Source organism: Schistocerca americana, chromosome 2, assembly GCF_021461395.2.
Source record: "Schistocerca americana isolate TAMUIC-IGC-003095 chromosome 2, iqSchAmer2.1, whole genome shotgun sequence".
Lineage (NCBI taxonomy): Eukaryota > Metazoa > Arthropoda > Insecta > Orthoptera > Acrididae > Schistocerca > Schistocerca americana.
The window spans coordinates 36,365,689-36,382,670 of record NC_060120.1 but is presented as its reverse complement, the minus strand read 5'-3'; the positions used below and the strand labels follow the sequence as shown (position 1 = coordinate 36,382,670).

At 43.1% G+C, this 16,982-nt stretch overlaps 1 pseudogene; it reads right to left on the bottom strand.

The window, feature by feature from the left end:
- Positions 1-6,395: 6,395 nt before the first annotated feature.
- On the bottom strand, positions 6,396-6,513 carry LOC124596784 (annotated as a pseudogene).
- Between the last annotated feature and the right edge of the window lie 10,469 nt (positions 6,514-16,982).

Below are 16,982 nucleotides of genomic sequence, written 5' to 3'. Positions count from 1 at the left end.
TAATAAAGTCGCATGGAGCCAGGTCAGACGGCAGCGCAACCAAGCCCTTTTTTAGCCATAAACTGTCTTACAGAGATTATAAAATGACTTATCTTAATAATATGAATATTTATATAAGTGTTTAGAGAGAGAGAGAGAGAGAGAGAGAGAGAGAGAGAGAGAGAGAGAGATATTTTGATTGAGACTAAGTTGTAACTGGTAGCTGAATTTTGGTTGCTGCCTCCTTAACCATCTAACGGTAAGGTGAAGTTTCCTGACAAACGGTAAGGTGGGGTTGGATCAGACCCCACCCTCCAAATATCGATTTTTCGGGGTAAAATAAGAAGTGAATAATGGGAAAAAGTTTTATTATCAATACCGGAGGTCCGGAGGTTGCTGAGAACATCTCATCTACACTGAGCATAGAATTTTTTAGGACACCACTCATGAAGAGAAGGCCCATCAACCCTTTCATTTCAACGCTCTCTGTTGGTGAATGAAACCACTGAACCGTATTGTACTTCTGCCTAGATTTCTCGATTTCAAGATTTGTGTACAAAACAATTTTTTCTATAATTTTTGAATCTATAAATAAAAAAAATATTTCCAGTTCACTAGTGACCCCCCATGCTTTTCCACGTGGACCAGGGAGATTAGTAATAATATGTGACGCTGGTGTCCTAGAAAATTTTGAATGGATGGGTTTGTCGGTCCACATTGTGTCTGTGTCTTTACCTAGCTCAAAATTTCTCTCATCATCTACATCTGACAGAGAATTATCAAACTCGACTGCTTCTGCCGCACAATGAAATACATCATCCTCGTCATCAGTATTAGATAATACATTATCCTCGGTTTCTGAACAGTTTTCTGCATCGATATTGTAGCCATCCTCTGACTCAGCCTCCTCTCGGAGAAACTCGTTGTATATCTCCTCAGGAGTTCTAAGGAGTTGATGCGCCATTTTAGTATGATACTAGAAGAGAAAACAAAACTTAGATGTAATATAAACATCAATCCTCCCCACAAAATAAACTAATAAGTGTAACGTAAACAGTAAGGTGTGGTCGTATCCAAACCGAGCGCGGGTAATGTAGGTTTCGGATAGAGAGGGTAGCTGCAGGTCACTCAGTCAGTCACCAGACTAACGTGGCCTCCTCGGCGTTTCTCGGGACGACTGGCTGGTAGGGTAGCTGGAACGACAGCGCTCTCAGAAAAAACTAAGTGGGGAGTTATAAACAAAAGAGACTCGCTGGGGTCGGATCCAACCCCCAACCTTACCGTTAGAGGGTTAAATGATCAACTTCTGCACCAGTTGGTGAAGTATTATAATTTGGAGGAACTTATTGTTCTTTAAGATTTAGTACGACTCTGTTGGTTACTGAGCCGTGGCGGCTGGTGTTTGATCTATCGAACGTACCGCGTATAATATTACCGCTTTATCGCGGAGGAAAGAGAGAAGTGGCGCCCCCCTCGTGGGGGAAGTCGGCGAGGCACCTGTGACAGTCGAGTAGTTGGATTTTGGATGGCGAGCAGAAACAGGGAGATAGGCGGCAGTGCGCGGAGCCTGAAGCCGTGTCTGCCGACGCCGTGTGTGGTGGCGAGAGGAAAGTTTGCCACGTTACCTGATTGTGTTTGGGCGTTTGCGGCGGACTTGGTGGGTAGAGGCGCCGATGCTGTCGGGAACATCCTGCTTCCTTGTTTGTCACGGATTTACCGTTTGCTTCTAGTGACTACATTCTCGTCTCTATGGCTCTGTGACTGATGGGATTCAAATGCGAGCACAGTTGGTTTGGATATAAGCTGCATTTTGTTCTCAGTGTCCATCGTTCTGGCGATTACTGAGTGTGCTTGCCGTTGTGGTGTATTTATTGAGCAATGTGCTTCGGACGCTTGACCTTACTATTAGGAGTCCATTGCGTAAGGCCGCGTTTATCCTGTGAGGACTTGTGTTCTGCATTTTAAAAACTTAGTTGTTGTCAGTCACTGAATTGCTCCAATGCATTCATACTACTCTGCTTAAGTGTTATTGTTTTGCGCCCCTCTGAATGGGAAAATGATGAAGTGCCTTACTATTACTGACCTTGTGTGCCACTGACTTGGTTGTTTTTTCAGCCACGTAATTTGTGCATTTATTCTAACGAGCCGATGTCTGTTCCTGATTGATGTTTTCCTGTGACATTGAGTGTTAATCTTCTAACGAACACTTTTTTAGATATTTTAATCACTGTGTTGCAGGACATATCCTATTTGTGCCTCGCAAGTGGAGAGCGGAGGCGGTTTATTGGCCATGATGATGTGTTGGTAGATCCATTTCACGAGTCCAGGCCAGTCACCCGAAGATTTAGAAGTTGGTTCAAATGGCTCTGAGCACTATGCGACTCAACTTCTGAGGTCATCAGTCGCCTAGAACTTAGAACTAATTAAACCTAACTAACCTAAGGACATCACACACATCCATGCCCGAGGCAGGATTCGAACCTGCGACCGTAGCGGTCACGCGGTTCCAGACTGAAGCGCCTTTAACCGCACGGCCACAAAGCCGGCCTTTGGAAGTTGTATGTTGTGTTACGTTAATACCCATTTCAAGCGCAGTGGACTCACGCAGGATCTTTATGTGGTTTTGCGCAGATTGCGCGGTATGTTTAGATGACTCTGAATTCACTGTGTTAAGTAGTGTCCTCTGAGGTGCTGGAAGTAGTGGACAGACAGCTGTTTTGGACACGTTGTAGATGCAAATAATTTATGTCCTTGTTACGTTGGTGAGTTGCTTGCCCTTTGTGTCACAGGTGGTGACAATTTCACTAATTTCGCCACCGGTCTTCGCAGAGGCTGCGGGAGGAACCGACCCACTGTGGCAAGCAGCTACGTAGTCGCGCGCGCCCGCCCCCCCGTAGCGGGCGTTGTTTACTAGCCCGACGCCTTCCTGTACTTGGTGGCGGGAGCGTGTAGACTCGTTTCTGACGGCTTGCAGTCTGGGAAACCGTGCCTTTGGTGTACACGTGGAAGACCTATGTTTTGCTTCCAGTACCTCGGAGTGGCTCTACGTGGGTAATGAGAACGACTTATGTTGTTGGTGGCTCAGGCCGAAAGTGGTTCATTTGCTAAACAGAAGGTGTATATGCATTTCTTTCCCATAATTCTATAAACATGTTTAGGCGGTTGAGTTTTTTTTAAGTCAATTGAATTGTTGTTCGGAGGTTACTATGTATGGCCATTAACTTATGCAGACATTCAATAGCAAGGAAGTGTATTGAATTCTGGTTTGCCTTGAACAGACACTTAATTAATTAGTAAACAACTGAATGCTATTTGTGAGCTGAAATTTATTATGTCCCTAGACATATTAACGATTATTTTTAGTAGTTCAGTTATGCAGTTAGGCGATTTACAAGGCCTGTTGTGTTGTTTCCTTTTAAAAGTATTATCAATGTTATTAATAAAGAAGTGTATTGTAAAAAAAAAATAAACAGTGAATGAAGTGCCTCAAATCCCTTTGGTCCACACCTTCCATCATTCACCCTTGGGTGGTATCAACAAACCGTGAAAGCCCATTTCAGTTACTTGGTCGTATTGCGGATAGCTTTGAGCCCAAGTTCTCGTAGCTAAGGAACCACTGTTGTAAGTAAATACGATCAAACAGCAATCTGCTTTTCGCGAGTAAAGGAGATTGCTTGGCACACAAACTACCTTCAAACTACACGTACTGCTACATCAAAATTGGTCAGTGGAGTTCTGCACCATACTATTATACAAGATCATAATTCAATTAGTGTAATTAATAAATTATGCGAGGTTGTTACGTATTGAATGAAACCCATAGAGAATGCATTTCCTTTCCTGTATTTTAGTGAACTTTGTACACTTACAATTCTGTCGACTGATGGCTGGCGACGGCAATGAAGTTCACCTCCTTTTCCAAAAACAAGATATCTTTATTCTTCACTTCCAGAAAATTTGTATACATAAATGTTTGGCAACTCTTACACATACTTTACTCAGTTTTATCACTACAAAAGCAATTTTCATTACATGTAACAATACGTTCTGAGCGACGGCCTAACAGCACGTCCTCTTTCCACAAGATACAGATTAAGTTCTATTTTTTTTTTTAATAAATCAATTGTCTTTCTTTAGAGTCCGTACTCAAAGGCTCACAATTACTATCGTTGCGGGATTGTACGCTAAAGAGTCTCTTGCTGACCAACTGCGCTTTTCTTGGTATTTACATACATTACTGAGCTTCTCAGAATAATATTAGGCACAAATTTGTTAAGAAAAGGGCAGTGAGACTCACATAACATTACAAGATGGCTGAGTGTGCAGGTGCGTTGTCGAAGTGGAAGAACCAGTCTCCTGTCTGCCATAAATCGGGTCTTTTTGGACAGTCACTGTTACGTAATTTTCTTAAAACTTCCAAATAAAGGGTTTCGTTGACGGTCTGACATGGGGAGAAAACAACGAATTACGCCCTTGGCATCAAAAACGCAAATCAGCATTGTTTTGACATTTGATTTGCACATTTTTTTTGGACGGGGTCACACTGACGTCTTCCCGCAGCGTCATCTTGTAAGCTGTTTTCAACATTAAAACAGTTGTAGCAGCATTTTAACCGAGTGGGAAACAAAAGTACACAGTTGCAAGTTGTTCGCTTAAATTTGCCATCATAAATCGGAAACAAGAACTATAGATGATCAGACAGGCCTGGTCGACAACACAGCGACGCTGAACTCGCAATGGGGTGCGCTGTACACGCCTAGTGGCAGAAATGCGTACTACACAAGCTCCGTCTACGGCAGGGCGGGCCAGAAATTCTGCACGCGTGCGGTGCTCCTGCACATGTGCAACTCCCGGGTCACAGCGTGCACGCCGCAGCCGTCAGCGTTCATGTAGTGCATGTTTCTACGCACAGATGTCGCTTTATCCACTTGCTGGGATACTCTGTACCGGCGCATTCTAGAGCGCTTTCCAAAGCTTGCAAACCAACCATGGGAAGGTATTTAGCGTATTAAACATTTAAAATACTGTCGCAGTCTACTCATTGAGACGTCAACTGTTATGTTAACAGTTTAACCCAATAAGACAAGTAATACAGTTAACAACCGTGGGTTTTTATTAAGGCAGCTTGACCGACGGCACGTAAATACGAGTAATGTTTTTGATCTAGTATTTAAGAAAGAGCACTTAGCGATTTCAAATAACATTAAACTAATGCAAGGTTTTCTATAACTAATTCTCGGTGCCCTCAGTTACACCCACATAATTTCTGACTCACTGAACTCTGAACAGAATGATAACCGCAGACCTCTCGATGATCACCTGTTATTTCAATACCAGTATTGCTACATCTTTCATCAGCTCCGTCTGAAATCTGCATAATAACCGACAATTAGATGAATGTTACGTTTTATCGACTTCAGCTGAGCGTAGCCCTTCACACATTTAAAAAAAAAACCTAAATGTAAGTATACATTGGAACAATCGGTTTAATGACCAACTTTCCTGATAATAATGTAACATGGAGCAGAATGAGGCACTAATGCACAGTTAGTAAACAACAATTTTTAATTATGAAAGGAATAAATCCAAACACGTTTATCACTGGTCATGAGAAATGATAATCGAGTTGATGTGTCTCAGCCATTTTCTTAAGGACATTTAATTTTGCTCGCCGTTCTTCACTCTTGAGTACGCTACACTCGTCTTTGTGATATGTATTGTAGTGTCCTTCAATTGAAAACTTACGCTGGCCGCCTATTATTCGGCGGGATAGCAAACACTGTGAGTTTTCACCAACGGCTACAAAAAAGAATCGCAGTTCCCAGTCATTTTTAAACGACTGAGAACATAGATCTCCCGTCCTTTGCTTTTTCACAGTACCTGCCATTTCTCAGTACTTCTCTATTAAGGTTACGGTTACCAGGGGTAAACGAGACTGGGTATGTTGTGCTCTTGCTTGTACCACATAAACAGGGAAATGGAGCCGCCACCGTTCATTTAGGACACATGTCTAATAACAGATGTCGCTGTCGCTCGCTGTCGCACACGTGCGCACATGTGCAGCACTTCCGCACGTTTGCACACTGTGCAGCGTTTGGCCGGCCCTGGTCTACGGCAATGTTATTCCAGTTGTTCTTTCCTCTACCACCTCATACATCTACGTCTAATGCAAACAACTGAAGTGCTACTGTACTAGTTCGTAATAAAACAGAAAGCACTCCGTCTTCAGGCCTTAAGTGGGCCATCGGGACCATCCGACCGCCGTGTCATCCTCAGTTGAGGATGCGGATAGGAGGGGCGTGTGGTCAGCATACCGCTCTCCCGGTCGTTGTGATGGTTTTCTTTGACCGGAGCCGCTACTATTCGGTCGAGTAGCTCCTCAGTTGGCATCACGAGGCTGAGTGCACCCCGAAAAATGGCAACAGCACATGGCGGCCCGGATGGTCACCCATCCAAGTGCCGGCCACGCCCGACAGCGCTTAACTTCGGTCATCTGACGGGAACCGGTGTATCCACTGCGGCAAGGGCGTTGCCACCGTTCGTAATAAGTCAGGAATTAATGGAATTTCTCTTCATTACGAAAATGTACAATACCATTTCGTTTCTGACCATGTTTATACCTGAACAAAATCTTCCCGGTTTTCGAGCTGCGTCAGTTGGAATAAAACTCGCGAGCTTTTCAATGGCAATCTCTGGCATCGTCGTTAAGAATAAAACGACTGACTGCCGGGGTTGGCACGGTTTTCCGCTCGTATAGCCACGAATACGGCCACTGGCACCAATCAGAGGGGGCCGAAGCGACGCGTGCGCCGAAAGTGAGTCGGGCAGCTCGTAGCAGCTCCGGGGAGCCAAGGCACCGAGTGACGTCACGTGGTAGGAGGGGGCCGGCGCCACGTCTGAAACCGCCGCTCCCGCCTCCCTACAAGCGCCAGGCATCCGTCATTGCTTCCTTTCGACAGCGAAGGTTCGAGAATTTTATTCGAACTGATGCTGCTTGCAAACCGAGAAGATTTTATTCGCACATGCCGCCGTGAAAGACTCCGAGGGCTCATGTTTATACCTGTTTTCGGTTGTAAAGTAACTGATTCAGGCTTTTGGATATTTATAAAGTTTATTAACACAACCATGTTACTTACTCTGCGCGACTCTAAACTGGTCCTATCAACTGACACACACAAGCGCGCGCTCACATACGTGTCTGTGATGAGGGCCTACTGACATTTCACTATGTTTTTTATATGAAATTTTAGATTCAACAAAGATTACGGTGTGACAGCTGCATACAGTGGGGCATACAGAGGTTGAGGGACGGCAGGGGCGGGGCAGTCTCCCCTCCCGTCGTTTTTTGTTGACGTCTTCAGCTTGAATACCCGTTCGATGCAGCTCTTTAGACTAGTCTGTACACAACAAGTGTCTTCATCACTGGCTAACGTCTATCAGTTGTAGAATTTTGGAACACGTATTGTGTTCGAGTATAGTGACTTTTCTGGAGACTAGAAATCTACTCTGTACGAATCAGCATGGGTTTCGAAAAAGACGATCGTGTGAAACCCAGCTCGCGCTATTCGTCCACGAGACTAAAAATGGTTCAAATGGCTCTGAGCACTATGGGACTCAACTTCTGAGGTCATTAGTCCCCTAGAACTTAGAACTAGTTAAACCTAACTAACCTAAGAACATCACAAACATCCATGCCCGAGGCAGGATTCGAACCTGCGACCTTGCGGTTCCAGACTGCAGCGCCTTTAACCGCACGGCCACTTCGACCGGCTTCCAAGAGACTCAGAGGGCCATAGACACGGGTTCCCAGGTAGATACCGTGTTTCTTGACTTCCGCAACGCGTTCGATACAGTTCCCCACAGTCGTTTAATGAACAAAGTAAGAGCATATGAACTATCAGGCCAATTGTGTGATTGGATTGAAGAGTTCCTAGATAACATAACGCAGCATGTCATTCTCGATGGAGAGAAGTCTTCCGAAGTAAGAGTGATTTCAGGTGTGCCGCAGGGGAGTGTCATAGGACCGTTGCTATTCACAATATACGTAAATGACCTTGTGGATGACATCAGAAGTTCACTGAGGCTTTTTGCGGATGATGCTGTGGTACATCGAGAGGTTGTAACAATGGAAAATTGTACTGAAATGCAGCAGGACCTGCAGCGAATTGACACATGGTGCAGGGAATGGCAATTGAATCTCAATGTAGACAAGTGTAATGTGCTGCGAATGCATAGAGAGAAAGATCCCTTATCATTTAGCTACAAAACAGCAGGTCAGCAACTGGAAGCAGTTAATTCCATAAATTATCTGGGAGTACGCATTAGGAGTGACTTAAAATGGAATGATCATATAAAGTTGATCGTCGGTAAAGCAGATGCCAGACTAAGATTCATTGGAAGAATCCTAAGGAAATGCAATCCGAAAACAAAGGAAGTAGGTTACAGTACACGTGTTTGCCCACTGCTTGAATTCTGCTCACCAGTGTGGGATCCATACCAGATAGGGTTGATAGAAGAGATAGAGAAGATCCAACAGAGAGCAGCGCGCTTCGTTACAGGATCATTTAGTAATCGCGAAAGCGTTACGGAGATGACAGATAAACTCCAGTGGAAGACTCTGCAGGAGAGACGCTCAGTAGCTCGGTACGGGCTTTTGTTGAAATTTCGAGAACATACTTTCACCGAGGAGTCAAGCAGTATATTGCTCCCTCCTACGTACATCTCGCGAAGAGACCACGGATAAAATCAGAGAGATCAGAGCCCACACAGAGGCATACCGACAATCTTTCTGTCCACGAACAATACGAGACTGGAATAGAAGGGAGAACCGATAGAGGTACTCAGGGTACCCTCCGCCACACACCGTCAGGTGGTTTGCGGAGTGTGGATGTAGATGGAAGTACTGCAGACTACATCCACTTACACGTGATTCCTCCAGTCTAGCCTCAGCTTCCCCCGATAATCACCCTCCCCCCCCCCCCCTCATCCCTTGCTCACACGCCCTCCCCACCTTTATCAGACCTGACGATTCCTTGATGGCTCAGAACGTGTCGTGTGAGGCGATCCCTTCATTTAGTCAAGTTGGCTCAAATTTGTTTTTATCTCAGTTCGCTTCAGAACCTCCTTACCAGTTATCCGATCTACCCATATAATCATTTTTCTTCTGCAGCCGCTCTCCCGTCGTATTTTTCATTTCTTTGTCGACAAACAACAGATCTTACAACAGTGAGTACCTTAGCCATATTCTTACGGAAAAAAATTCATACGAAAAACGGTAAACCAAATAAGGTGTGTATGATAGGGTACTGAAATATAAGTACGGAATAAAATGTGAGAAGAGGGGAACAAAATATCAAATCGACTCACCACTTCTATATCCATCAAGCACTCGCGACCTTCTGTTGTGCTAGGTTTAGCTCCTGCCGTTACATTCGCCTGAAACAAATTAAACTATTAACGTAAGTATTAAATGAAACAACAAGTTTACTGTTACCAGTCACCGTTTTATTTATTCGCACGCTGCGTTTCAAAGGTTTAACCCTCCATCATCGGGTGGATTTACATTAGTTAGTATGACATTTGTGTGCCTGTTGTGTTACGATTTTTTTAGAGGAACTTGTGGCACTGCCTCGTGGAGATAAAAGACACTATTTCAGAACATGGTTTTGGATTTCTTCTGACAAAAAATTAAACTGATATCTAATGGTAAACATAAAATAAGTAAACTAGAGTACCTCCAGTGGTCACAGGTTCCTTTCGCTGTCGTAACACATCGCATGTATACTGCCACATTTGTAAACAAATATGGCGTCTGGAATCTGCTTGGTGCAAGGTTAGTATAGCAGAAGAGAAGACAATCGCAAAGTGCAAAGAATATACATCGTGACAACATTATTACAGAATAATTGTTTAAAGCATTTGTAGGTGTTTGTTTTGAGGTGTCGAATATATATATATATATATATATATATATATATATATATATATATATATATATGTGTGTGTGTGTGTGTGGGGGGGGGGGGGGGGGCATATAAATACAATTTTGACAAGTTAAAACAGCTTAACATCCGTACTCGTTTATACAATCAGGTGAAATGTTAAAATGGCTTAAACTTCATACTTGTCAATAACGATCAGGTGAAATGTTACAGACTTGAAGTACAATAATCATATTGGCTACAGCAGTAAAATCATACATTAATGACACTATTTGATTGGGATTAATAGACAGATGTGAGAGGCTGGAGGCAGAAGGGGGGGGGGGAGAGGGAGAGAGGGGGGAGAGAGAGAGAGAGAGAGAGAGAGAGAGAGAGAGAGAGAGAGAGAGAGAGAGAGAGAGAGATTTGTGCCAGTAGTGGATGTACATACAGTTTCAAGTTGACAAGGGGTACAAGTAGTTGGTGTGATCAATTAATATCAACGTAAGGTACGTGTGCTTCAAGTACCTTAAGACAGACATTCACAAAACCGTGATTCGCGCGTCCCCCCCCCCCCCCCCCCTAGAGGAGGGTGGTAACACTAAGTGGGGAGGGGGAGGAGAGCTTATTGAAAAGAAAAACATGAATTCAAAAATTTATTATTGTACTGAAAGGGAACCAAGCAAAATTCATTCTGACATAATAAAAAAATCACACTTAATATTTACAGTGGTATAATGCACTTACAAATAAGAATCTTCTCTGTCAGTTGTGTACAGGGCATTTAATAATTAACTTTTCAATCTGAATTAAAAACATCTGTAGAAATTATTAGTGAGTCCGATGGGATTGGTTTTCAAGGCAAAGTTCTTCGACGGAGGGTTTAATATTAGAAACAGACAGTTCTTTCTCTATGTCTACTTAAGATCTATATTTTGTTTCAAAGCAGCCAGTGCAGAAAATCTGGTATCCCAAGCGTAGGATATTGAAAATGGTAATGGTACACGAATGGCTCTTGTTTTCGATAAGGGAAACTCATCATCCAACCCCGACCAAAATTCAAAGAGCGATTTCTTACCATCTTGTCTTCAGCACTTGCCTTTAAGTCTGAAGATTTCTTGTTACGCAGTTGAGAGGCCATAGGGAGATTTTGAAATGGATCCCTAACCCGCCGTTATTCGCAAATGATACTTATTCAAACGAGAAAAGATTAACAATTGAAAGAAAAACAAATCGACAATACTGTTGTAATTTTGGCGGAATCCTGTAACTAATCATATTTTTAATAGTAAATGACTGGAAGGGGAAAGTTATCGAAGAATCTCCTTCGGGTTCTTCATTTGAGAAATACGGAAAATAATTTGCAGCAAATAGTCTACCATATTTTTGTACTAATACCCACTCAGAGGGAAGTGCTGAACTACTTCACCTTGATTACCTTTTGATGTGTTAAAGATAGGGTATAAATACTTATAACCTATTTTATCTTAATGATTAGTTTCAAGTGGTTCATAAAGTAATGAGTGTCACGTGTTCGTAAACTTGTTATCCTCAGATAAACAGGCATCAGATTTGTTTGCAGTTTTGCTGCATAGTACTACTGACCCTATAAAATTATATCTTAACTCTGAAGCTACGAACAGAGTGATGACTCGCTGAACCCTGCCATCTATTCGTGTAAGTCAATATAACTGATGAATTGAAGGTATTTGTAATAATAAGATGCACTCTCTCGTTCTATACAAGGATACAGCTATATGCTGTACTGTTTTACATGTCAAAGATAATTGAAGCGTAAAAAGAAAATCCTTTGGTAAGTTCCAGTCCCTGTTGTTCATTATTAAAGGTGTACTGGATTACTTAAGTCCCTTGAACTTGAAACAGAATTTGAGGATTATTTTCATCTCACCTGTTAAACTTTTTTTCTTGGGCGAAGTGTCATTAGTGACGAGTTTTGAGTAACATCTGCACCTTCAGCACTTCATTGTTAAATATTTTTTCTAAATTGACTAAACTCAATAATATATTTATATGGCTCTGCCATCCTGTTAAGCAATGGAAGTCATTTCCATAGAAGCCTTGAAATGTTTACTTTCGATAATTCTTTTAAATTTCATACCTATATTAAAAGCAAATTAAAGCGCGAAAAGAGCGCTTAAAGGTGATCCAGGGCTACGAAGGACGCCGAATTTAGCAGACAGCGCTGCCACCCCTGGCAGCAACAATAGCTCTAACCTTGCAAGACGTCCAGTCGACAGGCACTTCATATCACGTTTCTTCAGTTCTAATCGTAGTTCATCAGTTGAAGCGAGTTGCTAGTGGTGGAGGCAGTCTCTTGGCAGCCTACGGCCACGCCAGATATTTTCAACGGGTGACAGATCTGGAGAATGTGCTGTCCAGGTCAAAGGCTGAAATGCAACGCTTGCTGACGAACTAAATGGCTATGCGTACCAGAGGTGATCGTGTTGTTTAGTCAATGGCACCGTACACCACTACGCTAGGTTCTGGGACAATATGACGATGACGAAAGCAATTCGTCACCGTTCGTTCTCCTGCGAGACTACACGTGGAGATATATCCACCCTGATGCTGTAAGCAGAGCGAGAACAGATATGAAAAAAACGACGTGTGCCAGTCACTTGTTCAGTGTTTTCGCTGGGCGGACCACACACTGCGCATCTCTTTCTGCCGCCGTGTCAAGGAGAGGCGGAACTACGGTCGTCGTGTTGACAATCCCAATATGTCTGTACTCTCTGGCGCTAGTTGTGTGGACCGTTGAGCTCATGCACGTCGTTAAATAATCCATATTCGAACATTGTGGGTCCCTACCATCGTGAGCAGCAGTAACATGGAACGATCAACTGCATTCTCGATACATTGTTGCTCTCGAATTTCGATACATACTGGTCGCCCTTTCTCCTCCTCACACGAGGCATAACACGACACTGTCACAAACATTCTATATTTAAATGCTGTTTCTGAATAAGAAACTGGCTGTGTGATCTTTCATTATATACGTAATACACTCGGCATTTGTTACCCCTACGTGCCTTGTGCGGCAGCTTTACACTGCTGACCGTCTGCGTATCGAAGCGAGCAGTACACGTCAAGCAGGCTCGAGGTTCGTTGCGCGCCGCCTTCATGGTGCCGTGATTTTGATGGCCGGTTGTGCAACAAGGCACTATGAGTCAAAGCAACTGACTAATTTATTCAATACAGGTATAGCAGAGGGATAACCGGAAGCGACGTTGTTTAGAGTATCTACCATATACTGATGATATTAATTTTGGATGAATAAATTAGCACAGTGTAGAAACAAGTGAGAAGCAAAATACCAGTTGAATGGCTGGCATCTATAAAAGTAATAGTGTAGAGTAGTTTGTCAAGCATTGGCCTACTAGCCAATATCCGTTACAAACTGTCCTCGTAGTCGTTATAAATTACACTTTCTCTAGCATAAATACACGTTTTATCCCTCTGTGGATTAGTGTTTTCTTCGAGGTATTTTCTTCATAAATAATTGTTGTTGTTGTTGTCTTCAGTCCTGAGACTGCTTTGATGCAGCTCTCCATGTTACTCTATCCTGTGCAAGCTCCTTCATCTCCCAGTACCTACTGCAGCCTACATCCTTCTGAATCTGCTTAGTGTATTCATCTCTTGGTCTCCCTCTACGATTTTTACCCTCCACGCTGCCCTCCAATGCTAAATTGGTGATCCCTCGATGCCTCAGAACATGTCCTACCAACCGATTCCTTCTTCTAGCCAAGTTGTGCCACAAACTTCTCTTCTGCCCAAACCTATTCAATACCTCCTCATTAGTTACGCGATCTACCCACCTAATCTTCAACATTCTTCTGTAGCACCACATTTCAAAAGCTTGTATTCTCTTCTTGTCCAAACTATTTATCGTCCATGTTTCACTTCCATACATGGCTACACTCCATACAAATACTTTCAGAAACGACTTCCTGACACTTAAATCTATATTCGATGTTAACAAATTTCTCTTCATCAGAAACGCTTTCCTTGCCATTGCCAGTCTACATTTTATATCCTCTCTACTTCGACCATCATCAGTTATTTTGCTCCCCAGGTAGCAAAACTCCTTTACTACTTTAAGTGTCTCATTTCCTAATCTAATTCCCTCAGCATCACCCCACTTAATTCGACTACATTCCATTATCCTCGTTTTGCTTTTGTTGATGTTCATCTTATATCCTCCTTTCAAGACACTGTCCATTCCGTTCAACTGCTCTTCCAAGTCCTTTGCTGTCTCTGATAGAATTACAATGTCATCGGCGAACCTCAAGGTTTTTATTTCTTCTCCATGGATTTTAATACCTACTCCGAATTTTTCTTTTGTTTCCTTTACTGCTTGCTCAATATACAGATTGAACAACATCGGGGAGAGGCTACAACCCTTTCTCACTCCCCAACCACTGCTTCCCTTTCATGCCCCTCGACTCTTATAACTGCCATCTGGGTTCTGTACAAATTGTAAATAGCCTTTCGCTCCCTGTATTTTACCCCTGCCACCTTCAGAATTCGATAGAGAGTATTCCACTCTACATTGTCAAAAGCTTTCTCTAATGCTACAAATGCTAGAAACGTTGGTTTGCCTTTCCTTAATTTTCTTCTAAAATAAGTCGTAGGGTCAGTATTGCCACAAGTGTTCCAACATTTCTACGGGATCCAAACTGATCTTCTGCAAGGTCGGCTTCTACAAGTTTTTCCATTCGTCTGTACAGAATTCGCGTTAGTATTTTGCACCTGTGACTTATTAAACTGATAGTTCGGTAATTTTCACATCTGTCAACACCTGCTTTCTTTGGGATTGGAATTACTATAAATAATTACAAACCAGTATTCTTATTAACTTTTGACTTTGTAGCATTTCTGTGTCTGGGAACCACAGCGTTCACTTCCTAACGTCACTTACTAATGACAAGACGAGGAGTCAAGTACAGACAGTCTTATTTATTAACGTTTCTTCACATGTAATTCACATTTCATTGACAGTTGTAGCAGCGACCCTCAGTAGTAAGTTGTTATGCAATTTATTCAGAGTTTGTTTCATTATCTTCATTCTTTAACAACTTTAATATTGTAATTCAGGGGAAGCATTTCGTGCTCTTTCGGCGCGCTTATAGTGTGGGCTGAGCGAAGTGTTTGGGGCTGGCTAGTAAGGAACTGCCGGGTGGAGGCGAATGAGCACGCGGTTAGCACTGACTGCACAGTTCGGGGCAGGCAAGGCCTTAAGTATTAACATCTTATTCCCTCATCGATTATGTACAGAGTGCGGCTCTTAAATCCGAACACATGAAACTTTTTTAAAAGCAAATTTATTAAAATAGAAATGAATATCCTGTTACATATAAGTAGAGTTATCTTTCAGGAGTATCATTACTCAGTATAACCCCCTTCGGTTGCAATGGACGCCTCCAGTCTTGTCCTGAAGCGATCGCACGCACTATTTAAAAGAGGGCTGGCCAAATATCCGGACTATTCGGGAGGGGGGCTAGAATTCCTTCGACCAGAACATGTCAACGTTATCCGAGAGCCAGTTTTGGACTAAATGCCTCGTATGAGGTCCTCCTCTGCCATGCAACGCATTGCTTGCTCGCTGACATTCAGAACTGACGCCAGTTTCCTCGGTGTTTGCCCCGGGTCCTCCGAAATCACCGCACGAGCCTTTCCGATGACTGCCTCAGTTCGTGACAACGCGTTTCCTCGAATGAGGTTTCCTCGCCGGATTAGCGGAACCTTCCCCGGACTTCTCCGAAGCTTTATACTTGGCCACAACATTGTAAACAGTTTGTCTCGGGTATCCGAAGAATGTATTTCAGTGGGTGAACGCTCAGCGCGAAGACTTTTGCTAATTGCGGCTCTGCTTCGGTTGTATTCCGCACTTATCCGTAAAATCTCTGCCATTTTAAGGTTCTCACTGTTGACTAGATGCCTATGGCTTTCAATAACGTCAATCGCGGCCTCCGGCGGAACTACGATATGGCGGGAAATTTAAATTGAATTTGTCCAGAATTAAGCGCCTTACCCTGTAAATATTAACGTACCTCGACTCTGCGTGCAGTACGTAGCAGAATGAGTAAAAAGCAAGTAATTTTTGCCAAGTTACTTATGTAAAGTCTATGAACTAGTATTAACAGTGTTGACTGGGTGAACTGTATTAAGTGACTTTGTAGTCTAACATTCATCGTATTGGTAGTTAGTTGTCTACCGGATTGTCTGCTACGTCAGTCCATTTAATTTAAGCCGGTCGCTTCCCTCAACTAAATATGACTCGAATTAGTTGCGTTCAGCACCTCAGCCCAATCGCAATTTTCTTTCAGTCTCAAATCAAGAGAGCTGAACTCCGTGACTGTCGCTTCTGCGCAGGCTATTAGATGAACGCACCAGGTTGGTAGACAGTAAGGACTTTAGTGGTCTGCCTTGATGCAGCAGAGCATTGCTATGGCTCCTTGCATGCTCTGCATTCAGACTACAAATGTGAATAGGCGCATATAACCCGTTTCGGCACAGAGGAGGGAAGACGCAAGACGCTAGGATGCTAGTTCCACAGAACATTGAGTCTTGTTTCCATCTGGCTGCAAAGGTTAATTACCTCCCGAACAATTAGCTTTCTCTGCCTCGTGATGACTGGGTGTTGTGTGCTGTCCTCAGGTTAGTTAGGTTTAAGTAGTCCTAAGTTCTAGGGGACTGATGACCATAGATGTTAAGTCCCATAGTGCTCAGAGCCATTTGAACCATTTGAACAATTATCCCCCACACGATAATAGCATCCCCTGTCGTATCGTTTCGCCGTAACTTTTGCCAAATTTAAAAAGAAAGTTAACCATTCGCTTGCCTGATTGCATCAACATGATTCAATAATAGAAAAAAGCCACTCTTCGCTATGCTTGAGACAATGGCCTATTAAGGTGGATAAGAGTACTCTTTGTCCACGATAAGACGAGTTTTTACTACTGCTGCCAGTAGCGGGGAAAATCAGCACTAATTGGAAGATATTCATTTGTCTCTGAGCGCTGAGAGTGTTTCCGGTGTGTCACCTCTGCTTCCGTATAAACA